This window comes from Hypanus sabinus, chromosome 20 (genome assembly GCF_030144855.1).
Source record: "Hypanus sabinus isolate sHypSab1 chromosome 20, sHypSab1.hap1, whole genome shotgun sequence".
Lineage (NCBI taxonomy): Eukaryota > Metazoa > Chordata > Chondrichthyes > Myliobatiformes > Dasyatidae > Hypanus > Hypanus sabinus.
Window position 1 is genome coordinate 14,076,024 of NC_082725.1, and position 27,159 is coordinate 14,103,182.

The following is a 27,159-nucleotide window of genomic DNA, read 5'->3' on the forward strand; positions in this document are numbered from 1 at the left end:
TGATGCACCATCAATAACTCTCTCTGAGACGTAAAGGCAAGATATCGACTTTTATTGACTGGAAGAAGGAACAAGCAGTGGTTGACCACCATACTACATCCTGGAGACAGAGAGGCCAGGCTCAGACCTCAATCGCCTTTATACCGGGGTCTGTAGGAGGAGCCACAGGAGCAGTCAGCAGGGGGCGTATCCAGACAGGCATATGTAGTTCACCACACTATCTACATGACCAATGCCTCTCTCTTTCTTTGAAAAAATGTGATATCTCCACTGACCCACAGGAATGCTTGGCCCATGACCATTCAAGGTGGAGAAGACCATAAGACCATAGGATATAGGAGCAGAATTTGGCCCATCGAGTCTGCTCCGCCACTTCATCATAGTTGACTCAATTTTCCTCTCAGCCCCAATCTCCTGCCTTCTCCCTGTATCCAATCAAGAATCTATCAACCTCTGCCTTAAATATCCATAAAGACTTGGGCTCCACAGCTACCTGTGGCAAAGAATTCCGTAGATACACAGAAGGAGCAAACGGAATCACACTATGATCTGATGATCACTTCAGTGAGAGCATGCAGAAGCCAGCCAAATAAAAAGTAGTGGAAAGCACATACCACCTCCCAGTACTATCCACCTACCTATTGTGTCACATACCTCCAGCTTTACCTGAAGCAGCTGGTTAAATTTATTCCTCTGTCCACAAACGGTGCCTGAATTCCTAAGTATATGACATCAGTATCTATATCAAATATTACTCCAGTTGCAGTAAAAAAAATTAGTACAAAAATATGGTGTAAACTTTTGATACAGGAAATCAGAAGTAAAAACACTATCTTGTTTGAAAGAATACAATCATCTATTGCTTGTCTTGCGGTGATATTAAATGGGTTTCAAACTGGTCAATAATGACTTATTTTTCATTAATAACACACAATTATAAAGCAACTGCTGGTGTTCACACAGATCTTACAATAATGATGTTAGGTACAGATGGATAGATTACGGAAATAAATAACACCTCAGAAATAATTTGTCTACCTTTCAACAGATTAGGGAAGGACATCATGTCTCATGTTTCTTACAGGAAGTATCTTATGATATGGCAAGCTTAATGAAAAATAGTAACTCTAAAAATAAATGACTTGCCCAGCTTCCTGAGAATTTTTGTGACAAATGGAGGCAGAAATGAAGCTACATTAAAGTTGTATTTCAATACATGAAAATTGTGATTAAATATATCTAGTTAATCAAAACCAAAATGTAACGATCCTGTGATTACAAAGTACTCTAAATCCAATTTCATGCAATGTGTTTCTACATTCATAAATAACCAGCATTTTGCACTGCAAGCACCATCAGGGAACCCACCCCCCAGGACATGCTCTCTTCTCACTACTGCCATTAGGAAGAAGGCATAAGAGCCTCAGGACTCACACCACTAGGTTCAGGAACAGTTATTACCCCTCAGCTATCTTGACCAGAAGGGATAACTTTACTCAACTTCACTTGCCCTCATCAATGAAATGTTCCCACGACCTATGGACTCACTTTCAAGGACTCTTCATCTCATGTTCTCTACATTTATTGATCATTTGTTTACTATTATTATTATTTTTTTTGTATTTGCACAGTTCATTGTCTTCTGCACTCTGGTTGGGTGGTCTTTCATTGTTATGGTTATTATTCTATAGATTTATTGAATATATCCACAAGAAAATGAATCTGACAGTTGTATACTGTGACATATCTGTACTTGGATAATAAAATTTAAAAGTTCAAAGGTTAATTTTATTATCAAAGTATGAATGCAGGAATTTGTCATTTTTCCAGATAGCTGTAGAACACAGAAAACCATATAAGCAGTTGAAAGAAAGACTTCTATCCCTCTCCCAATGAAAAGAAAATGAAGCAAATCTTGCAAACCAAAACACCCCCAACCTCTCCCTTGCACTAACAGATGACCCAAACCCCCAGCTCGCCAATCTGCAACAAGAAAGATTGGATGAGAAGGTGAAAAAACGTAGAACTGAAAGAGGCCAATGTGAACTATAGTCCAATCTATAAATCTCAGAATTTCAATAACATCTCCGAGAGCATTGGGACCCAACAGCAGTGACTCAAATTAGCAGCCCCTCTGAGGAAAACGACTCGAATCAGTGGCCTTTCCAAAAAACACTCACTCTCCTCCGTATTTGCCTCAATATCTCAATCTACCTCAAAGTTTTAATCGGCGAGAAATAAAGTTAATCGTAACCCTTCATCTCGTCTCTGAGCTTTTCTTCATGGGAGGTCACGCTCACATTTCTCTCCTGGAGTTTTCTCAAGGACAGCAGAGCACTACCTCACTCGATCGAAAAGCAGACTGTAAGTCACAGGTTCCAACAGTTTCAAAAACCGTATTAAGATAAAAAGAATAAGTGGAATCTGCAGAAAAGCTGAAATGATTGACTGTCTGGAAGATGTCGCCTGAGGAATTGCTGTTCGCTGGCGCCATTTACTTTGAACATTGAACTTTGCTTAAATTTTTATGGGATTAGTTCTGCCAATTTTAGAACATAGAACAGTACAGCACAGTACAGGCTCTTCAACCCATGATGTTGTGCCAACTTTTGAACTATTTCTAAAAACAATCTGACCCTTCCCTCCCGTATAGCCCTCCATTTTTCTATCACCCTTGTGCCTGAGAGTCTTTTAAATGTTCCTAATGTAGCTACCTCAAACACCTTCCCACACACCTATCACTCTATGTGTAAAAAATTACCTCCGATATCCCCACTATATTTTCCTCCAATCACCTTAAGATTATGCACGTTAAAATTTTATAGAAATATTATTGAATTGACTTTATTTCTTACATCCTTCATGTGCATGAGGAGTAAAAATCTTTATGTTACGTCTCCATCCGAATGTAATCATTGTAATTTATAATAAATAGAACAGTCAATGTAACATAGAAACACACTCAAATCAGCATGATAATTCAGTCTGATGGCCTGGTGGAAGAAGCTGTCCTGGAGCCTGTTGGTCCTGGCTTTTATACTGCGGTACCGTTTCCCAGATGGTGGCGGCTGGAATAGATTGTGGTTGGGGTGACTCAGGTCCCCAAAGATCCTTTATAAACTACACACAACCACAAAATTTTACCTGCACTACTATTTCACTACCATGAAACAAAATGCTTAGCTTATTTTCCAGTTTCAACATAGGAGTTGTATGAGACAGTCTCGTTTGCTAGGGAACAATGCTTACATTTTTCACATTTATGTCAGTGCACACAATCCCATTAACACTCAAACCACCAAAGTTAAGCCTAAGTGTGACAACTGGAGAACAAGGCTGCTTCTAGAGCAATGACTGATGAAATTTTGCAACTGCCCAAAGCAAGAGATGTGCAAAGGTATAATTAGACAAATACACCCACTGAAGGAAGCATCACCAGGCATAACAGTGGTGTATTAAGAACATCCAAATGTCAGCGCAGATCTAGGAAAATCATGCAATGCAGCTTTGCTAATTACAGGGATCTTGGTGCACTACTAAATCATCACAGTCAAAGTAAGAGGCATTATTATGTTGGCTCTCCAGCAAGGATCAGTAAGTGAGGAAAATGGCTAAAAGACCAAAGAGCAGCATTAACAATGAGCACACTCTCATATAATGAAGTAAGGCCACTGCATCATTGGTCCCACTCTCCTTTTTTATGTGCTCGCCACAGGCAAATCTTCACCTACAACACATCAGATCAATGAACTCACTGATCCGGCTCAAAATGCTCAGAGAGAATTTCTTCAGTGTCGCCAAGGAAATTCTGCATGCAACTTTTCAGTGTGTGTGCCCATTACTTACCTCATTTATTTGTAAGAGACCTCAGTGTTTTGATTTGGTGCAAGAAGCCACCTGTTGGGAAAATTTCAATGGACCATGCAGGTCAACTTCTGGGACTGTCTGATGTTACACGGCCAAGTTCAAACTTTGAATTCAAATTCAAGTTTATTGTCATATCTACAAGTGCATGCATGGGCGATGAAAAACTTACTTCCAGCAACATCATGGGCCCATTGTATCATATAAGTCACATTCACAAGAAAAACACAAACTTAAATTATTCATAATTATCAGGGATCAGAGTACGTTAATAGTAAAATCTGGATGAGTCCTACCACAAGAATGAGCTCTATCATCTGCACCCTTTTGAGTTACATTAAAGGCAAGCTCCCGTGTGTGCCAATAATGACCTGAATAAAATCTTGCCTTTTCAACCAATCATACAGATGGGATGCTGTGGACCTGATCGTGGGGGGGGGGGTGGGGGGGGGAGAATAACTAATATCCTCGCAGAAAGATTTCTTAGTGCTGCATGGGGAAGCTGGCGTTTAAACTAGAGTGCATTCCATTTTTTCTACTTTTTGGCTTTGTCTGCAGTTACCTGTTAGCTGTTAGCACAACCCACACCCCCTTTTTACTAATTAGTGCCTTACTATTCTTTCCGCTAATCAGGAGGTTGTCCTAGAAGACAAGGAGAAGGAGAATCCCAAGGGTATCTATAGATATATTAAGAGCAAAAGCAGCCTCCCACAGGGTCCATTGGAAAGCTTCATCAGCCCTGGGAATTGCTGAACCTTAATTTGTCTCAAGACAGCATGGACTGTATACAGATTACAAAGGAGGAGGTAGTTGCTTTGTTGAGGCAAACTAGGTGGATAAATCCCCAGGGCCTGACCAAGTGTTCCCTCACGCCCTGTGGGGGGGCTTGTGCAGGAATTGTGTTGTTTATTGCTGAGACCAAGTATGTATGTATGTATTTATTTACTTATTTAGAGACACAGGGCAGAGCAAGCCCTTCTGGCCCAAAAAGCCATGCTGCCCAGCAACCTACCTATTCAATACCTATTGGATCACAAGACAGGTTACAAAGACCAAGTAACCTAGTTATCAGTATGCTGTTGGAACGTGGGAGGAAAGCAGAACATCCGGAGAAAACCCACCCATTCTACAGCAAGAACACATTAACTCCTTAGAGAACTGAACTCCAAAATCCGATGCTCCACGTTGCAATAGTGTAGCTCTAACCACTATGCCACCGTGGTGACCGCCCCCATCTTGTTATCATGATTCTTGTATGTAAGAAACAACAAGATGCAGACACATCACGTCAGTCCAAAAAACATTATATAACAAAAGCAACACAGAGACAGATAGCTGCAAATTATAGACGATGGAGAGTTGTTAAGGGACTAAGCCTTACTTAATGCATTCCACATCTTAAACAGAGACAGTGATACAATGTACTTTTCCTACAGAAAAAGACTCAAAACCATACGCAGCACTATAAATGCAGTCTAAACCAGAAGCTCAATGCCTCCAACAATACAACTCTGTTCTTATACCTGAAGTCAATTGTAACCAAACACTTCTGCCAGAAAATTCTTGAAGGATGTAACAATAGAACATCTTGGAAAAGATTAATCAGGTTGAGGAGGGTTAATATGCATTAATGAAGAGAAATTTATTTTCACTAATCTGTTGATCCTTTGAAGATGTGGCTAGAATAGGTAATGGGGAACTAGTGGATATGATGCATTTGGATTTAAATAAAGTTGTTGATAAGGTCCTGTCAACAAGATTAGAGCACAAGGAACTGGGTGTAATGTCCTGGCATTGAGTGAGAATTGGAAAGGAGGCCAAGCACAGGAATGAATGGGTTATTCTCAGGCTGACCAGTGGGATAGTGCAGGGATCCAGCTTTTAATGATATAAATTAGCAACTTGGTTGAGGGAAAAGAATGCTGTGTGTAATGTTTTAATCTAATTCAAAGGAAGACATGGAGTCCAAAATGCAAGCCTAACTTTGGCTTTTCTCTAAGCGTGGTAGTGTGACGACATGTACAATTAATGTATTTTTACATATAACTGGTAATTAATTATTTTAATGCACAAGAATGCTTAATTAAACTATATATTTATATATACACACACACAAGATTACTCAAATATTATTGAAATATTAAATACACGACGCTGTGTTTCTAAATTTGTTGACAATGCTGAACTCGGTGGTTTGTGAGCAGAGAGGAAGACGTACATCAAGGTGAAATGCACAGGTCAGTCCATGGAATATAATGTAGAAAAATGTGGTAGTTGTACAAATAATGGAAAAGCAGAGTCTTTGTTAAATTAATAGAGTCTGGATAATGTTGATGCTGAAGGAAGTGTAGGCAATGTGGATGTGCTTGGACACTGAAGGCCAACGCATGGATGGCAAGGCTGTTGTGGGATGAAGTCAAGGTCACTCATGTCAAGGGTAGATCTCTGAAACTTTCATTCTAGTGGTCATTGACTGCATCTGTGTCCCTGTGGAGTTTACCTCTAGTGTGAACCACTATCAGCTTGATGACAATGACCAAGAAATTGAGAGGCTAGCTAACAACAAACATGCATGTTCCCGGTTTGGAAACTCCACCCTTTCCTTGAGGAGAAAAGAAGCAGCTCAACTGGTACCTGAAGGCAGAGATTTGGGAGAGGACCCATGACCGGAGGACCAGATTGTAGCTGAAGAAGGCATAGGAAAATTAGAACCCTGTTAATACCCATTAACATTCATGTATTCTTCAATATCAGCCTCCGGAAGATCCTCCACACTCTTAGGCCAAGAAAGATCTCCAATCATGCCCTACTCCTTCAGTGTCATCAAGAGAACATGGCCACAATCAACATAAGACAACATTGCAGCTGGATTGGGCATGTGATAAGAGAGGCCAACTCCATCATTAAGACAGCACTTCATAGGACCCCTGAAGGGTAAAGGAAACACAGGAGGCCAAAGACAACTTGGTGCCATACCGTAGAGGCAGTAATTTCTGCACCATACCCGGGGCAGAACAGAAAGGATGGACAAGGACAGACAAAGAAGGAGGACCCTTACTGCTGTCTTAAACACAGAGGGCATAACAGGGAGTAACTAACTATTCTTCAATACTGTAACATCCTGAAACATCCTGAGCTCCACCCTACATCAAAAACACATCAAAATTTGAATGTTTCAGTCTAAATTCAGGCACCATTCTACAGCATGGGACTTCAGCGCTTATTCTGGACTGACATTTCAATGCAATACTATATGTTTATTTTTACACACATTTCAAAAAGGAACTGAAGGGAAATGAAAGGAAAGCTTGCTCAGAGAAACATAACTCTTCAGGTCAGAGGCAGTTGAGGTCCAGGATACGTTAACTTTTTTTATACACAAGCTGAAGAAAATGTAGGTTTTACTTTGACATGGAGAGAATACGTTGAAAATGAGAATACCAAAGAGTTGATCAATCCTAACTGCAAATTATCACAGAAAATGAAAAGGCTGGAGTAAGTGCCTGTATCAATCTTCTGTCAGAGTTCTGAGGGGAAAGAGGGATTGCTAGACAGCCTGTCAAACAATTTGATTATCTTGCTATAAAGAAGTGTCAGCTTATCAGCAGGTTGAAGAATTACTGTGGATAGGTCAATAATGGATCACAGCAGGACCAGCTGGGATTGGAACTAGTCAGGTGCATTTGCCAACAGAACAATTGGGTTCAGGTGAGGTCACTTTGCACTGATCAGACCCAACACTGCAGACAGGTTAGATAACTTACTTACTCCTGAACAGCATACACAAGACCACTCCACTCACACAGTAATGACTAAGTTGAGCTTGGAAGGCCTCGGGCTCAGGCTGGGTCCAGAAAGTCTCTTGCCAAGTGGGGTCAAGTCCAGGCTAGGCTCCAATCTTGCAAACTTCCGATCAATGATCTAAGGCCATGGATTCATATATTAGAAAACAGCTGAATAAATGTTATGACCTAAAACATGTTGGGGTTCCATGTTGCTTTTTCCTTGCACTACCTCAATGTAATGAAACGATCCGTATGAAAAGCGTGCAAAACCAGCTTTTCACTCTGCCCTCAGTATGTATGACAATAATAAACCAATTTACCGATTTAAGTGCACCTGTGTAGCATTTTCAGTCAGTGAGGCACAATGTGTGAAGTTGATTCATTCTGTGCTGCACATCTATAAAATTCCAAGAACAAAAATCCGAATGGTCAGGAAGAAAGGGGCTTGCTTTGCTGAACGTTCTGGGCATACTACGTTGCCCCTGGAATATGTGGCAATACTTGCAGGATGCCACCAGCACATCCTCAGATTGTGTTGGTTGTAAATACAAATGAGGCGTTACATTTAACTCTATGTTTTGATGTGCAGGTGATAAGTAAGTGAATCCTAATATGAATCTGAGTTCTTTCATGTAACCAGCCCTGTGGAAAGCTGACAGGGCCAAAGCAGCTTCCTACTTACGAATAGTACTTTTTACTTTCTGTCAACTTTGCCTGTGGGGACAGTGGAGGGAAAGTCAACTGGAAGCAACCAGACCAAATCTCCTCAATATCATACTGAACAGGCAAACTACCCCACAATAAAAACCCTCAACACTACTATAATGTGAATACTTTTGTATTTTTATCAAGAAACATATGGAGCCAAACTTCTCCTGTATTATAATAACTGCATATTAAGAACATTAAAGTATTCTTAGGTTCCTTAAGGTTGTTATAGGCAGGGGTGACAATGGAGATAAACTTCCACCACCTATTAAATGCTCCCAATGGTGTGCTCCTCAAATAGCTTCTGACAACTAAATCCATCTCCAGGTCTTCACGTGTAGCTTAGCTATGAAGCCCGGTGGAACCATTTCTACTGACAGAAGAAGGGGTAAGGGTGAATTACTGGCACCTTAAAAACAGTTGCTTTGGGTGGATGGGGATCATCAGCGATAGTTGGCAGATCATCTGGATGAAGGAAAACTCTGATCTCAAACCTCTGCTGCCTTGTGGTGATACCAACTCATGAGGAAGACTTTGGGAGTAAACCCCAAGGGAAAAATCCGGAGCTGAAGTCCCTACGGCAGCCCTACGTTGAGTGCAACACTGACCGGTAACTCCTGCGAGGCTGCTGGTGCCAAACTGTATCAGTTTGCCGTTCCTTTGGGTGCATCAGATGCATGGAGAGGGGGAGCTTGCTACAGAGGTAACAACTTGCTTTGCGTATTCATATTCATATATTCATATTTAAATATTTGCATATCAGAATAATAAAAAAATAAAAAACATGGTAGGCTTATTCAGAAAGTCAGAAGGCATGGGATCCAGGGAAGTTTGGCCAGGTGGATTCAGAATTGGCTTGTCTGTAGAAGGCAGAGGGTCGTGGTGGAGGGAGTACATTCAGATTGGAGGGTTGTGACTAGTGGTGTCCCACAAGGATCTGTCTGGGACCTCTACTTTTTGTGATTTTTATTAACGATCTGGATGTGGGGGTAGAAGGGTGGGTTGGCAAGTTTGCAGATGACACAAAGGTTGGTGGTGTTGTAGATAGTGTAGAGGATTGTTGAAGATTGCAGAGAGACATTGATAGGATGCAGAAGTGGGCTGAGAAGTGGCAGATGGAATTCAACCCAGAGAAGTGTGAGGTGGTACACTTTGGAAGGACAAACTCCAAGGCAGAGTACAAAGTAAATGGCAGGATACTTGGTAGTGTGGAGGAGCAGAGGGATCTGGGGGTACATGTCCACAGATCCCTGAAAGTTGCCTCACAGGTAGATAGGGTAGTTAAGCAAGCTTATGGGGTATTAGCTTTCATAAGTCGAGGGATAGAGTTTAAGAGTCACGATGTAATGATGCAGGGGTATAAAACTTTAGTTAGGCCACACTTGGAGTACTGTGTCCAGTTCTTGTCGCCTTACTATAGGAAAGATGTGGAAGCATTGGAAAGGGTACAGAGGAGATTTACCAGGATGCTGCCTGGTTTAGAGAGTATCGATTATGATCAGAGATTAAGGGAGCTAGAGCTTTACTCTTTGGAGAGAAGGAGGATGAGAGGAGACATGATAGAGGTGTACAAAATATTAAGAGGAATAGACAGAGTGGACAGCCAGCGCCTCTTCCCCAGGGCACCACTGCTCAGTATAAGAGGACATGGCTTTAAGGTAAGGGGAGGGAAGTTCAAGGGGGATATTAGAGGAAGGTTTTTCACTCAGAGAGTGGTTGGTGTGTGGAATGCACTGCCTGAGCCAGTGGTGGAGGCAGATACACTAGTGAAGTTTAAGAGACTACTAGACAGGTATATGGAGGAATTTAAGGTGGGGAGTTATATGGGAGGCAGGATTTGAAGGTTGGCATAACATTGTGGGCCGAAGGGCCTGTAATGTGCTGTACTATTCTATATTCTATAAATAGAATAGGGGCCAAAGTAGGTCAGGATAGGCCAGAGATGATTAGGTCTAAATGGAGAACCAAAACTGCTCAGGGAAAATTTGGAACAGTCAAGTCTGGAAGAAGCCAGGGCTTGGTTAAGGATTCAAACAGCAGATGAACTTGGGGCAGAGCTGAATGGTCTACAAAGTGAAATTAGTGATGATGCCAATAAAAACGATCTTGGGGTCAAGTATGAATGACATCAAGGTTCTGAACAGTCAGGCTTATCCTGTAACCGCTGGCAAGGAGAGGAATGGAGTCAGTGGCTGAGGAACTTCTTCCCAGTTCTTAGATGCAGGGAAACTGCTGTTCATCCAGTGTGTCAAAACATGAGACGGTGAAGTGGGTCAAGAGATATGCACAGACTAGTGCTGTGATTTTAAACAAAGCAAGCCAACAAGAGTAACACAAGGTGCCAACGTTTCTAAATTTCAGAGAAAACTGGAGTTATTCTGCATATTTTACAACTTTACCAAATCCATATTATTGCACACACGTAGTCCAAATGTATTGACTTGCATATTCCTGAGGCAGTCCTGACAGTTCTACATGAAAATCTGAGTATTTCCCCCTGCTAAGCACAGGAAGCTCTGAGATGCCATGCAGAAGGTATGCAAGTAAACTCCCCTCTTAGTCGGTGCTAGATCTAACTATTTTCCGAAGCTAAGCAAGTGTATCATTTGTCAGCAACTTGTTTGGTCTTCAATCAGATTTAGCAACATGCACTTCTACAGCAAATACTGTTTTAAATACTTTGATATTTTTTTGAGATTTTGATTTTTGAATGACAAAATGTCTACATAGACACAGAATGAGAATGATGTGTTATAACTAAACAGCCCTCTCCTGCAATTTAATGCCTTCTTTTCTGGCCTCAATTCTTAATGAACTCCTTCTGTTCAACTGTTTGTATGGAGATCCAGTGACATAATTCAATCTCAGCAGCCAGATTAATATGGACAGATGGTATGCTACTGTCCAATTTAATAGATAATGCCCGGGGCTTTTAAAGGATTATTTAGTGCGTTTAAAAATTATTCAGTACATTAATATGTAAAATGGAGCATAAATTTACAGGACTATGGAGCAAAAAAGATAGCTGTAGAGAATAAAACAGAAACAAAGAAGTAAGGAGCACGGTGCTGAGATTACAACACTCCCCTCTCCTAAAAAAAAAGATCAGCAGCTAATTCACTCATAACTTAATCTCAAAAGATATCTCTGAATTGAGATTGCTGAGAAAAAGTCAGGTAGGAAAACATAAACATGGGAAAATCTGCAGATGGCTGGAAATCCAGAGCAACACACACACAGAATCCCGGAGGAACTCAGCAGATCAGGCAGCATCCATGCAAAAGAGTAAATTCTTGATGTTTTGGGCTGAGGCCCTTCATCAGGACATAATTATTTTCTGCAATAAATAGATCCAGAATTCAATCTTCAGCTGACTTCTATAGAATTTGTGTTTCCATTGTTGCTGTGTAGAGAGGGCGATGACAAGAATTTGAAACAACCAAAGTGTAATTTTGACCAAAACTTCAAAAATTCAAGAATAGCACTTCGGTGAAAAGCTACAGTAATTGGAAATCTTAACATGTTTGAAATAAGCAACTGGGCAAGTAAGAAATTGTGGGAACCCTCAGCATCTGTGAAAAGAGAAACTGTTAATATTCCCTTTCCCTCAGATGCAGCCTGGCCTACGAAGTGTTTTCAGCATTTTCCTTTTTCATTTCAAATTTCCAGCATCTCTAAACTCAATTTGATACGCAGCATTTGTGGAGAAAGAATTGGAGGTAACAGCCCATTACAGAGATGCACTGGGAAATTCGCGAAGGGCAGCTGGGTCAGAGACGTATATCGCTGAATATATCCAGAATAGCTTTCAGTGCATATATCAGTAGCTTAAAGATATAAAGTTATGGACATCCCAGCGGGTATGGCAGATGGATTGAAATTCTCAATGAGGTGATCCCCCAATCTGCCACAGATCTCACTGATGTAGAGAAGATGACACCAGAAGCACTGATTTCATTGATGGATTCATATGTAGAGGTTTGCCTCACTTGGAAGGACTGTTTAGGGCCCTGAATTACAGCAAGGAAGGAAGTGTAGGGCTCCTTTCCTCTATCTCCCTTACCAGCTGGGTTCTCCCGATGGCCAGCCACTTTAATTCCATATCCCATTCCCACACTGACATGTCTGTTCACGGCTTGCTCTCCTACCAGGGTGAGGGTTGATGCTGATTATAATAAAACTATTCAGAGGAGTAGCACCTCATAATCTGCCTTGGTAGTCTCCAACCTGTTGGCAGGAATATCAATTTCTCTAACTTCCAGTAACCACTCTGTTCCTTTTTACCTTTATCCCACTAGCCCCATAATCCCATCTCTTTCCCCTCCTCCACCCTCTTCATCTGCCCAACACCCTCATATTCCTCCCACAGGTTTCTCTCCCCACCTCCTTCCCTTTATTCTATGGATCACTGCCCTGTCTGATCAGATTCTGTCTTCTTCAGCCACTTGTTTTCACTTTCCACCTCCCAGCTTCTTACATCATTTCCTTTCACTCCTTCCTTCACCCACATTCACCTATCACCTGCCAGCTCTTGCTCCATCCCTTCCCCACATCTTTTTACGCTGCTATTTCCCCCGCTCCTTCCAGCACTGATGAAGATTCTCGACTCCAAACGTTGACTGTCATTCCTCTCCATAGAAGCTGAGTCATTGAGTTCCTCCACATTTTTGTGTGTTCTTGTAGTCTCAAAGACAGCACTAAAATGAAAAGGAATTCTCCATTCAGGAAATTTCTACCGAAGTGGGCACAGGAGCAGAAGTAGGCCATTAGGTCCATTGAGTCTGCTCCAGCAGTCCGTCATGACTGATTAATTATCCCACTCAACTCTTTTCTTCTGCCTTTTCTCCGTAACCTTTTACACTTTTACTAATCAAGAATCTATTAACCTCTACTTAAAATATACCCAACAACTTGGCTTCCACGGCTGCAGATTCACCATCCTCTGGCTAAAGAAATTCCTCCTCATCTCTGTTCTGAAAGAGTATCCTTCTGAAGCTGTGCCCTCTGGTCCTAGATTCCCCCTCTACAGGAACCATCCTCTCTATGTCCACTCCATCTAGGCCTTTCTGTCTTTGCCACTAAGTTTATTGAAGATGGAGTTTTAGAATGGAAATTTTGTTGTCCAAGCATAATCAAAGCACTGTGTTTCCTTTAGCAAAGCCGAGTAGCCTTTTCTGAACATTTGCATCATTGTTATTGCATGTGAGAGGGGGAAGGGGAATTAGATGCCCTGTTAATTTCCCAATGTCAACACCTTGACAATAACCAAACTTGAAAAAAATGGCCAACCTGTAGTAGTTCCTGAATCGACCAAATCCATCCCTGCAGATTTTCCTGGTATGGGAATAAAAGCAAAGAAAATTTAATAACTAATGCTTCAGTTCTCAAAAGGAATTTTCATCAACAAACCCAATATTGGCTGATGGTAGTTAAGAGTCTCTCTCTCAACAACAAGAAACAAATAAACAATATAACTGGCATATTATAAGTTATTTCACATATTTATAAAGTTAAATTGTGATTTCCTCTGTGAGAATTTATAAGAAAATATGAGATTAAGTCCGACCCAATGTTAGTCAATTCCAAAAAAGAACAGGAGCATTTAAAATATTTAAAACCATTCTGAAACTCCGCAATTTAAACCATTTGACTTTTGAATCAGAGAGGCTGCTTGAAATTATTAACCATCATCAGGTTTCCAAAATGGTCCTTGCACTATTAATTGCCAAGTTCAACATTCTGTGGTGAGTATGATGGTAATTATTGAGCAAAAACACCAGGGAAGCCAAGGCTATATTATTAATACATTTAATCTACACTTGAGCCTGCAATCATTTAAACTGTTTTCATATAATTAAAGGTTCCAAGAAATTGTGTTTCAGGGCTTTACTTTTAAAGTCAACTGAGAAATGTGAAAGACAAGTCTAAATTTTACACATGGAAATAAACTGTCTTGTAGTCCTCAAATGTAAAATTGAAAAAGGTTACTTACATGACTCATAGATTTACCTAGGAAAATAATTATGCCCCAGTTTCAAAAGACATCATTATCATCTCATCCACTATAAATAATCAGAACATCAGGGATCACCATCATCTCAGTTTTCAAACTGATATTAAGTACTGATATTTCTTAGGTTGGTACCCTTCTGATCACTGATTGATCATTGTTTGATCACATAGGCATGATTATAGTTATAGAGTCAGAGTCAAAGAGCACTACAGCACAGAAATAGGCCCTTCAGCCCATCTAGTCTGTGCCAAACTGTGATTCTGCCTAGTCTAATCAACCTTTGCCTAGCCCTCCATACCCTGATTGTTCCTATCCAAACTTCTCATAAATGTTGCCATGCAATTTTCTGATACTTATAAATCTACAATGCCATATGTTCAAGAACACTTCAATGAGAAAACTCCCCATCAGTACTGAACAGTAAATCTGACCTCAGTTTATCCCAGGTAAACAAAATTCATTGTCAGTTTCATATATTTACACTTCAGAAAAATATGGCATGCAGTTATGTCCCTCCCACTACCGCTGCAAAAGGCCCGGAAGGACATTCCAGCTCAAACCAGCAGGAATTGCAACTTGCATTGGTGGGAACATTTTCAGGTTGTAATACAGCACAGTAAAACTGAAGAAACTCCTCACAACGGAAAATCCTGCCACACATTTCACAAAGTACACCCAGCAAGAAAGTTCAGACACGGGGGGAATGAACTTTGTAAATACTTCAGCTGTCATGTATTTATTTAGAAATGCAACACCATGACAGGCCCTTCCATCCCAATCACACCCTTGTGACCAATTAGCCTACTACTCCTTTAGAAAGCATGAGGAAACCGGCGCACTCGGAGGAAACAAAGGTAGGAGTGCGAACGTGCAAAATCTTTACAGACAGCACCCGGAATGGAACCCAGATCACTGGCACTGTAGTAACGTCATGCTAACCACTATATTACTGCGCCGCCTCATTGTAAATTGACCCCTTTTCTCCACAACCCTCTTAAGGGTGATCCATTTTTGTGGTGGTGATCACCATCCCTAAATTGCACCTAGATCCTACCCGACTCTCCAAACTTAACTTACCGAGAAAGATAAGCAGAATCTTCAAATCAAGCTCAGATTTTAATCACCCTTGTACATAAACCTTAACTATACAAATATGAAGCTGTTTGTCTTCAGAAGAAGAGTAATATAAACAGGTAAAACAAAAGCCAGTTGTTTAGACATTATTATACTGATATTCCCATTTCATTCATAACTTTATGGCGGTTTCATTGAATTAATGGAAACAGAATTGCTATATATATCGTGTATTGCGAGGATCTGATTACAGCGCACTCATCTCAACCCTACCCCATGTCCTCACCTTCACCCTCACAGTGCAGTTATAATCAAATGTCTGTGGAGATTATCCTTATCACCCACTGTCGGCTGGTGGCGCAGTGACAGCAGTGCCAGACTCCGGAACGGAGGTTCCCAGGTTCAAATCCAGTTGGGCTGTTCCCGAGTACGCTTTCTATCCTGGGTTGAGTGTTGAGCTCACAACTCAACCTTGTAAAATAAAGAAAAAAATACTGCAAAATGTCTGTGTGAGGAGTGGCGTGCCACACGGTCTTTCGTTCTGCGCCTTGTGAGGCATGAAATTGCCTTACGCTGGCCTCTCAGGCCTGAGCTGACATCATCATCCCCCACTGTAGCATTACCAGAAGAATTAAAGAAGGATACATTGCATAAATTTGATTTGAAGTTTATGACAGGTGATCAAGAGAATCCTACAGGAAGATAGTATAGACAAAAGGACTCAGCATGGTTACTCATGGTTCCAAATTAATAACTAATGAATGACCCAGATCAGTGGTAATTCATGCTGCTATCAATGATTACCAACAGTGTCCTCTTATTACTTTCGAACATTGTCTGCTACACAAACTTCATTAGATACTCTCTATCCATTAAACTGTTGAGAAAAGTTTCTGTGTACTTCTCAGGCTTGTCAGTAATCAGTAATAGTTATGCCAGAAATGCAAGAGTGTCAGGAGGCAGAAGTGAGTGTACAGGTGTCCCCCGCTTTAGGGATGTTCGATTTACACCACTTCACTTTTACAAAAGACCTACACTAGTAACCTGTTTTTGCATTACAAAGAGGATTTTCGCTTTTACAAAAATTTTTCCCATATAAATTAATGGTTCTTCGTTTTATGCCATTTTGGCTTAAGAAAGGCTTCATAGGAACACTCTACCTTTGTAAAGGGGGGGACTCCTGTAGTTGCTATTACTGAGGAGAAGGTGCTTGGGGAGCTGAAAGGTCTAAAGGTAGATAAGTCACCTGGAACAGGTGGGCTACACCCCAGGATTCTGAAAGAGGTAGCTGAAGGGGTTGTAGAGGCTTTAGTAGTGATAAGACCATAAGATCATAAAATATAGGACCAGGGTTAAGCCATTTGGCCCATGGACTTGCTCTGCCATTTCATCATGAATGATCCATTTTCCTTCTCAGTCCCAATCTGCTGCCTTTTCCCCATATCCCTTCATGCCCTGACTAATCAAGATTCTATCAATCTCTGCTTTAAATATACCCAGTGATAGCTTCCACATCTGCCTGTGTCAAAGAATTTCAGATTCAGCACTCTGTGACTAAAGAAAATTTCTGCTCATCTCCATTCTAAAAGGAAGCCTTTCTATTCTGAGGCTGTGTCCTCTGGTCTTAGACTCTCCCATCATAGGAAACATCCTCTTTACATCCAATCTATCGAGACCTTTTAACATTCAATAGGTTTCAATGACGTCACCCTTTATTCTTCTGAACTTCAGTAAGTGGAGGCCCAGAGCCATCAAGCGCTCCTCATATGACAAGCCTTTCAACCCCCTGTCTAGTCTGCAGGACTTAGACAGGTTACAAGAATGGGCCCAAAACGGCTCAAAATACTCCAAGTAAGGCTTCACCTGTGCTTTATAAAGTCTCAGCATTACATCCTTGCATAGTCTAGTCCTCTCAAAATGAATGCTACACCACGCTTGCTTTCCTCACCACCAACTCAAGCTGCAAATTAGGGAATTCTGCATGAGGATTCCATCATCATCAGCTTGATCTTTCAAGAATCAATAGATTCTGGAATGGTTCCGGAGCACTGGGGAATTGCAAATGTCCCTCCACTCTTTAAGAAGGGAATGAGGCAAAAGACTGGAAATTATGGGCAAGTTAGCCTGACTCAGTGACTGAGATGTTGAAGTCTATTGCTAAGGATGCGTCTTGGGGGTACTTAGAAGTACATGATAAAATAAGCCAAAGTCAGCATGGTTTCCTTGAGGAGAAATCTTGTCTGATAAATCTCTTGGAATTCTTTGAAGAAATAACAGTCAGGATAAACAAAGGAGAGGCAATGGATGTTTACCTGGATTTTCAAAAGGATTTAGACAAGGTGCCACACATTAGGCTGCTTAACAAGATGAGAATCCATTGAGTTACAGGAAAGATCTTAACATGGATAGAATTCTGGCTGACTGGCAGGAGGCAAAGGAAGGGGTCAGTGTTAGGACTACTTATTTTCACATTAAATGTTAGTCATTTGGATGATGGAATTGATGGTTTTGTGGCCAAGTTTGTTAACCATATGAAGATAGGTGGAGGGACAGGTATTGGTGAGGAACCAGGTAATCTGCAGGACTTAGACGGGTTACAAGAATGGGCAACGATGTTGCAGATGGAATATACAGTACGTAGCAGGAAAGTTTATGGTCATGCAATTTGGAAGAAGGAATAATGGCATAGATTATTTTCTAAGCAGGAAGCAAACTCAGAAATTCAGAGGTAACAAGCAGGTTGAGTTGGTGGTGAGGTGGGCAAATGCAGTGTTAGCAATCACTTCGAGAGGATTAAGGCTGATTTATACTTCTGCATCAAATGAACGCCATAGGTACGGCGTAGCCGCGTGACCTACGCTGTACCCTATGCCATACCCTATGCCATAGCCTGGCGTGCACCTCTCCAAAAGTGTAACTGCGTGTCGTGGCGATGCAGACCACAGCAACTGTGATTGGTCCGCTTGGTAGCATCGCATTTCTTCCTGTCTATAGGCATACTGTGCGTACACTGATGTGAAATAAATGGTTGGAGACGATGAACCAAATCGTCAAGTCTACCTGCTGACATCCAAAAATATTTGAAATTCATTTCCTTGTCCATGTCTCTCAGTGGCCAGACAAGCACAGAAAATTCACCCTCCTTCTGCCTCAATCTGTTCAATGGTCGTAGATAGCATCTCCTCCGACATCTTCTCTCTTTTCTGCGTTGCAGTAATTTCAATAAAAGTAACCCTTGTTCAACATTTATCAGTTCCAACTCCAACATGATGCACTCAGTCGTCATTGTTTGAAGTACACTAAGAAACTCTACACAGTGGCATAGAAACCCCACCGCCAACCAGTGTTTTGGCAGTGAATTTCAGAGCAATGCAGACACACAAACGCACAGGTGTAAATGCTCACAACAGCGCAGGCCACTGACGAAGGCCACGGTGTCGGCTACTACGCAGAAGTATAATCAGCCTTTAGACTTGGAGTATAGGAAGTAGGTTTAGGTTCCTTATCTATGAAAGTACCGGTATGTGCTGGCACAGGACAGGGTCCAGAGGAGGTTCACGAGAATGATCCCAGGGTTGAAAGGGTTAATGTAAAAGGAAAGTTTGATGGCTCAGGGCCTGTCCTCACTGGAATTTAGAAGAATGAGGGGATATATCATTGAACTCTATCAAATATTGAAAGCCCTGGATAGAGTGGACATGGAACAGAGGGTACAGCCTCAGATTAGGATGTCCCTTCAGAACTTAGATGAGGAGAAATTGCTTTAGCCAGAAGGTGTGGAATCCGTGAAAGTAATTGCCACAGACAGCTGTGGAGGCCAAGTCATTGGGTATATTTAAACCAGAGGTTGATTGGTTCACGATTAGTAAAGGTGTCAAAGGTTACAGGAAGAAGGTAGGTGAATGGGGTTGAGAGGATAATAATTTAGTCATGTGTCTGACAGTCTTATGATCTAATCAAACGTACAATATAAATACAGTTTTTTTTAACTTCCTCTCTCTGGCAGTTCCTCAGAATCCTGGCTACCTTTTGAGGATTCCAAAGTAAAACCACACATTCCTGACATATGGGCAATCTTTTGTGTGGTGATATAATCAGATTGAGAAGCAAATTCAAATTTATTTATCACAATTGCAGAGAAACATACGGTGAAATGCGTTATTTGCATTAACAGCCAACACACCCAAAGATGTGTTGGGGCAACCTGCATATGTTGCTACATGCTCTGGCACCAACTTAGGATACCTACAATGCTCAACAGGACAATACAGGCAGCAACAGGCACAACAGAACAAAACAGACAACAACAGCAAAACAAGTGCCTTTCTATTTCTCCCACACACACAGAGAGGCCACCGGTTCCTGGACACCGCACTTCTGGGCCTTTAGTCCTTGGCCTTGGACTCTCAGTTTTTGGTCCTCCAACCTCTGTCCCTGGCCCAGACTTGCAGATTTGACCCCTTGGGCCTCTACCTCTGGACTCACCGATTCTGGTCTTTGACCTTTTGGGCTCTCTACTTTGGCCTTTGGCCTTGCCCTTCGCACTTTACTGGCCTCTAAGCCTTGACCTCAAGACTCGCTCATCATGTGTTTGACCTCCAGGCCTCGACTGAGTCAACCTCTGGGGTCACAGACCTTCTACTGTGGAGTGCTTTGGGCTTTTGCTTCTGAACTTGCACGGACCTCTGATCTCGGTGGCCTGGTGGGTCCGTGCGACTCCCACCCATATGGACCTCCAACTCAGGATTCACTGACTTGTGGATAGCTGACCTCAACAGTGCCTGACAACCTGACTCCCGGGATCTCTGAGCTGTGACGGCAGACTGTTCCATCCTGGACTCCAAACACAGGCTTCAGCCCCTGACCTCTAACACTCGCTCATCCCTGTTCCCAATTATTGCATTTTCACTTTGTCACTGTTTACCTTCCTCAATAATTTGAGATGTTAGAGTTAAAAGGGACAATTTAGGTCTCCCAGGAGACGCTATTAGTTTCCTGTCAAGTGAAACTGGTCATTAACTGTCATGACAGCTGCCTGTGCAGTGGGCATTCAATTGTAAAATCAATTTTCAGTGGCCATTCCTTCTAGAATCTCTTGTAGATTGAGGTATTATTCCCAAAGTGTCACCGGGTGCCTGTATTATAGGCAGTCATGCGACAAATACAAATCTAGCAGGAAAATTTTAGATTTACATTTTCTGGTCATCATCTCTCTGCAGAAGCACATTGCCTGGAAATTGCAAACTTGCTCCATTCGCAAGGAGATTACTGAGCTTGAACAGACAGCTCTATGGACATCGAGAGCCTGCCTCTAGTACAGCCTAACAAGCCTTGTGCCCAGTTTGCATTCACCTCCCGTTCTTCCACATAACAAGAAATCGAAGCACACATCCACTGTGAAATCACAAAAAAAAAACTGAACATTAACGCAGAAAACTGAACTGGAGTTTGCATCACGCACAAAATGCTGGAGGAACTCAGCAGGCCAGGCAGCATCCATGGAAAAATGTACAGTCGATGTTTTGGGCAGAAACCCCTCAGCAGCTTGCATGTGCACAATGATAGATTTCATTTTATACATATGCCAGTTTTCCAGTGAAACTCTGCTATGGAGATTCCCAAGCCCAGCTGCGAAAGGAGGAGGGTTGGACATGGGGGCTAGCAACCCTGCCCTGTAAAAATGCCCAGAGCTACAGAAACACCAACAAAAGCTTCAAAGACTTCATCCTGGGAGAGGAAGGATACATCATGAAGATGGGTCACACCTGGCTACACTCGAAAGACTGGCTCAGGACACGGGACTCTGGAGAGCTGCTGTCAGTGCCCTATGCCCCAGTAAGGGTGATGGGCTTAAAGAGGAGAATCTAAATGCAAGGAGTTTCAACCAGAAGTGAATATTACTCCTTACTGGTATCATATTGGCAGAACGGAATATAGTTAAAATCCCTGCAAAGTACAGGGACAGAACTTGTGCATAGGTACGAGTGGTTACAGAAGTTAAATTTATACCAATTCTCTGCCTCCTATGGTAACCAAAATATTTTATTTTCTCTTCAGCACTTGAATTGGATTTAATGAATTAGCGTTGCTACTTTAGATTATTGTGCGGTTAGTAACCATTAAAATCTAATCTGATATGGCATTGATTTTTATTGCAATTGGTTGTACCTGGACTTAGTAATTGCCATACTGGAATGGGTGAAGATCTGCAAATAAGTGCAAATATAAGCTTGTCCATTTCGGGAGGGAAAATAAATAGCAAGTTATCTAGCTGCAGGGAGAATGCAGAGCTCTTGAGGGGCACGGGAATCTGGATATTCCAGTGCAAACTTTGTGAGAAAATGCACTCGGTGGCCATTTTATTAGGCACAGGAGTGGAACCCTGTGTAGTTTTCTGCTGCTGTAGTCCATCCACGTCAAGGGTCGATGTGTTGTGCATTCAGGGATGCTCTTCTCTACACCACTGTTGTAACGTATGGTTATGTGAGTTACTGGGGCCCACCAGTCAGCTTGAACCAGTCTGGCCATTCTCCTCTGACCTCTCTCATCAACAAGCCGTTTTCCGCCACAAAACTGCTGCTCGCTGGATGATTTTATCTCTTGCATGATTCTCTGTAAACTTTAGAGACTGTCATGTGTGAAAATCCCAGGAGATAGCCGTTTCTGGGATACTCAATCAACCCTGACTGGCTCCAACAACCATTCCATGGTCAAAGTCACTTAGATCACATTTCTTCCCCACTCTGATGTCTGACCTGAACGACAACTGAATCACGTCTTGACCATGCCTGCTTTTTTTGTGTTGAGTTGTTGCTACATGATTGACTGATTAGACATTTGCATTAATTACGTATACCAAGTATGCAAGAGCAACAAGTAATTAGGAAGGTAATTGTAAGAGGAATTGAGTACAAAAAGAGGAGTTTTCTATTTCAGTTGCAGAGGGTGTTGTTGAAGCTGCACGAGAAGGACTGTGCATCAGACTCCACAATGTATTACTGTATTTCTCACTCTGGTACGATATTTATGTCTGGCTGAAGCCAAGTTGAGGAAAATCCTAATCAGGGTAAACCCACGCAATGCTGCAGAGCTGGACAACATACCTGGTCAGGTGCTGAGGGACTGTGTAGTCTGGAGGTCTTAATGGACATCTTTAGCATCTTGCAACGGTCGAAGGATCAAAGGTTCATTTTATTATCAAACACTACGCAGAATACAACTCTGAGACTCGCCTTCTCCAGATAGCCACGAAATACAGGAAAACCGCAGGAGTCGTTGAAAGAAAAGGCATCAACTCCCCCTCCCACATGAGAAAGAAAAAGAAACAAAAACTCGCAAACCCCAAACCCCCACCCTAACTCCTCCCTCGCACGAAAACTCACAAGGAAAAAGAAACAGCGACAATAACAACAAACCCCAACCCTCTGTCTCGCACACAAAAAATTACCAGATCTCCCACACAAAAAAAAACACTAACAAGAACATCAGACCCCAAATCCCCAACCCCTCCCTCGTACAAAAATGAATATATCGCCTACCTAGAAAACAGCAACAAGGATATCAACCCCCCCCAAACCGGCCAATCAGCAACAAGAATGAAAACACAGAAAACTGAAGGAGATCGATATGAACTACAGTCCACACCGACAAATCACACAAATCTCAAGAACATCCTCTGTCAGCATTGAGGAGAGCGGCCGCTCGAACTCACTCCTTCCGGGGAGAGCGACCACCAATCAGACCTCCTCCACATCCGCCACGATGTTTCAATCTTCCTTGGCACTTCCACTGGTGAGAAACGGAGGCCACCGTGGCCCTGAACCCCATCTCTGGTCTCCTCAAGGCAGTTCGTGCTCGTGGTCCTTTCCTGGATTTTCTTAGGGACATCAGAGCACTAGATCAATCGATCAAATAGAGACTGGAGAGTCGAACCCAGGTTACATTTATGTATTTATTTAGTGAGATGCAGCGTTGGCCTTTCCAGCCCTTTGAGCTGTGCTGCCCAGCAACCCACAATTTAATCACAGGACAATTTACAATGCACGATTAACCTCTGTCATTGGACTGTGGGAGGAAACCGGAGCACCTGGAGGAAATCCACGAGGTCGGGGGAATATACAAACTCCTTAGAGACAGCGGTGGGAATTGAACCTGCGTTGCTGGTACTGTGAAGTGTTGTGCTAACCCCTATGCTACCGTGCTGCCTTGCATCAGCCATGCCCCAGGCTTGAGAGATGAAGTGACCTTCCCTTGTATGAAGACTGGGGATTACTGAAGTGCACAGGAACCGATGCAGCCTGACATAAGCATTGCTCCTGTCCAAAAACACACTGGAGAGCCAGTGAGATCGTATCCACACATTGATCACGTGGATAGTCAGAGGCTTTTCTCCAGGGCTGAAATGGCTAGCACGAGAGGGCATAGTTTTAAGGTGCTTGGAAGTAGGTACAAAAGTGATGTCAGGAGTAAGTTTTTTACACAGAGAGTGGTGAGTGCGTGGAATGGACTGCAGGAGGCAGTGGTAGAGGCAGGAACAATAGACTCTTTTAAAAGACTCCTGGATGTATACATGGAGATTAAAGAAACAGAGGGCTATAGGTAAGCCTAGGAAGGACATGTCAGCACAGCTTTGTGGGCTGAAGGGCCTGTATTGTGCTGTAGGTTTTCTATGTTTCTATATTCTGGCAGTAGGCAAATTGCAATGGGTCCAGGTCCTTGCTTAAGCAGAAGTTAATTCTAGCCATGACCAATCTCTCAAAGCACTTCATCACCGTAGTTGGGGAATGAACCAGAGCTAAACAGTGAAATAAAAATAAAGGACAAAAACTAAAATAATAATTGAGAAGGAATCAAGCATGACGATAGACAAATTAATGGATTGCAATTTACCTCAATAACAGAGAACAATATTAGCAAACATGAACAGGAAATATTTAGGACATTCACTGGATCTAGTTAATAAAAGTATTCTAAAATGTACAAACTGAACACTAATGAAATACAGTGAATGACAAATCAAGGGAAGAAATAATGGACAAAGAAGACAGATCAATTAAATACACAGAGAGTTGAGGCAAGCGCAACACAGAATATATAAAAAGGTTAGGAGAAATGTTATAAAATATGTGAAGGCTGTGATGAAGTAAGAAGATTACTGAAGATCATGAATAGTAAAGAAGATTCTATAAATGTGCATGGAAAAAGCCAGGCTCCAAGGGCATCATAATCATAAAGAGCAAAGTGGCAGAAATATGAAGTAATTATTTTGCTTCAGTTTTTGCCAAGGACGTAGATCATCAGTTCACAGCATCGGAAAGTGAAACTTGTAAAGATACTGCATGGTTTAAATTTGAAAGGCACTGATTATTAGTGACTGGTAACTAGAAACAGAGCACACGGAGTTTGGGACTTATTCACTTTATTCACTATATCGACTTGTATGTATTTGGAAATTGCGGCAGTGTGTTGGCGTGGCATATGACAAAAAGAACTTTCAACAATTACACAATATAAAGAATTATATAAAAATAAAGTTAAATACAGATATGGCATAAAATGTGCATGAATACATAAATACTAACATATATTTACAATGTAAACAGAATTATAGAAAGGAGCAACACCTCACATTTCATCTCAGTCACCTCTGATATGACGATTTCTCCTTCAGGTAATGTTTGTCCCTTCCCCTCCGCTCTTCATTTCTCCACTCTGACATCTTACCTCTTCTCACCTGCCTATCAACTCCACCTGCTGCCCCACCTTCTTCCCTTTCTCCTATGGTCCACTCTTCTCTCCTAGATTCCTCCCTCTCCAGCCCTTTACCTTTCCTACCCCACCTGACTTCACCCATCACCTTCTAGCTGTCCTCTTTCCCCTCCCCCCACGTTTTCATTCTGGCATCTTCCCCCCTTCCTTTCCCGTCCTGAAGAAGGGTCTCGGCCTGAAACATCGACTGTTTATTCATTTCCATGCATGCTGTCTGACCTGCTGAGATCCTCCAGCATTTTGTGTGTGTTGCATTATGAAAAGTGGTTTAAAGTGTTTACATTGCATGCAGTGGCTGAGATAATAGATAGTGAGGGGCAAGGGGACTAACTATAAAATGGTTGATCAAGTTAATTGACTGGGCCATATCTAAACGGCTGCATCGAGAAGAGGATAATGAATAATTGCGGAATGTGGCCGAACCCTCACTGTCATTCAGCATGAGTTTATTAACAGGCTTAGAGTTGAACAAAATTCCTAATTTTGCAAATGACAATACTCGGTGTGGAAGTATCAGGAGTACTGCTGAGCAAGACAGTTCAAATTAGGTTATAATTGACAAATTATCATGTCATCATACCCAAAATAGTCCTACATTACTAAAGATAATAATCTAATAATAAATAAGCAAAGTCCTCTTCGAGTACTGGTCATAATTGGCTGCCACGGAGCACAGGCTATATGAGGATGTTGCCAGGATTTGAGGAGCTGAGTTATAGGGAAGGATTAAATAGGTTAAGATTTTATTTCCTTGACCAGGGGGGTCCCATCCTTTGTTATGCCATGGACCAATACCATTAAGGAAGGGGTTCATGGACCCCAGATTGGAAACTCCTACACTAGAGCAGAGGAGAATGAGGGAGATTTCATACAGGGTTACAAAATTATCAGGGCTATAGATGTAAGCAGAAAAATGTAAAGCAGGATTTTGCTGCTGAGGTCATGGGTTAAGGGTGAAAGGTGAAATGTTTAAGGGGAACAGGAGGGGGATCTTCTTCTCTCAGAGAATGATGAGAGGGTGCAAGCAGAAGTGTTGGATGTGGGCTCGATTTCAACATTTAAGAGAAATTTGGATAGGTAAATGGAGTGAGGGTTATGGAGGGCTATAGTCCAGGTGCAGGTCATTGGGATTAAGCAGATTAGTTTAGCATGGACTAGAAACAGAGAAAACCTACAGCACAATACAGGCCCTTCGGCCCACAAAGTTGTGCCAAACATGTCCCAACCTTAGAAATTACTAGGCTTACCCATAGCCCTCTATTTTTCTAAGCTCCATGTACCTATCCAAAAGTCTCTTAAAAGACCTTATCGTATCCGCCTCCACCACCATTACCGGCGGCTCATTCCACACACTCACCACTCTCTGAGTAAAAAACTTACCCCTGACATCTCCTCTGTACCTATTCCCCAGCACCTTAAACCTGTGTCCCCTTGTGGCAACCATTTCAGCCCTGGGAAAAAGCCTCTGACTATCCACATGATCAATGCCTCTCATCATCTTACACACCTCTATCAGGTCACCTCTCATCCTCTGTCGCTCCAAGGAGAAAAGACCAAGTTCACGCAACCTATTCTCATAAGGCATGCTCCTCAATCCAGGCAACATTCTTGTAAATCTCCTCTGCACCCTTTCTATGGCTTCCACATCCATCCTGTAATGAGGCGACCAGAACTGAGCACAGTACTCCAAGTGGGGTCTGGCCAGGGTCCTATATAGCTGCAACATTACCTCTCAGCTCCTAAATTCAATTCCACAATTAATGAAGGCCAATACACCGTTTGCCTTCTTAACCACAGAGTTAACCTGTGAAGCTGCTTTAAGCGTCATATGGACTCGGACTCCAAGATCGATCTGATCCTCCACACTGCCAAGAGTCTTACCATTAATACTAAATTCTGCCATCATATTTGACCTACCAAAATGAACCACTTCACACTTATCTGGGT

At 42.0% G+C, this 27,159-nt stretch overlaps 1 protein-coding gene across 1 annotated transcript in view; it reads right to left on the reverse strand.

The window, feature by feature from the left end:
• The window catches only part of LOC132378312 (adenylate cyclase type 2-like), a 507,293-nt gene that overhangs the window by 464,740 nt on the left and 15,394 nt on the right, over positions 1-27,159 (reverse strand). Inside the window, exon 2 of the mRNA XM_059945128.1 lies at positions 13,647-13,691. The gene's annotated coding sequence lies outside the window, so the exon portion shown is untranslated. The remainder of the gene's footprint in view (positions 1-13,646; positions 13,692-27,159) is intronic.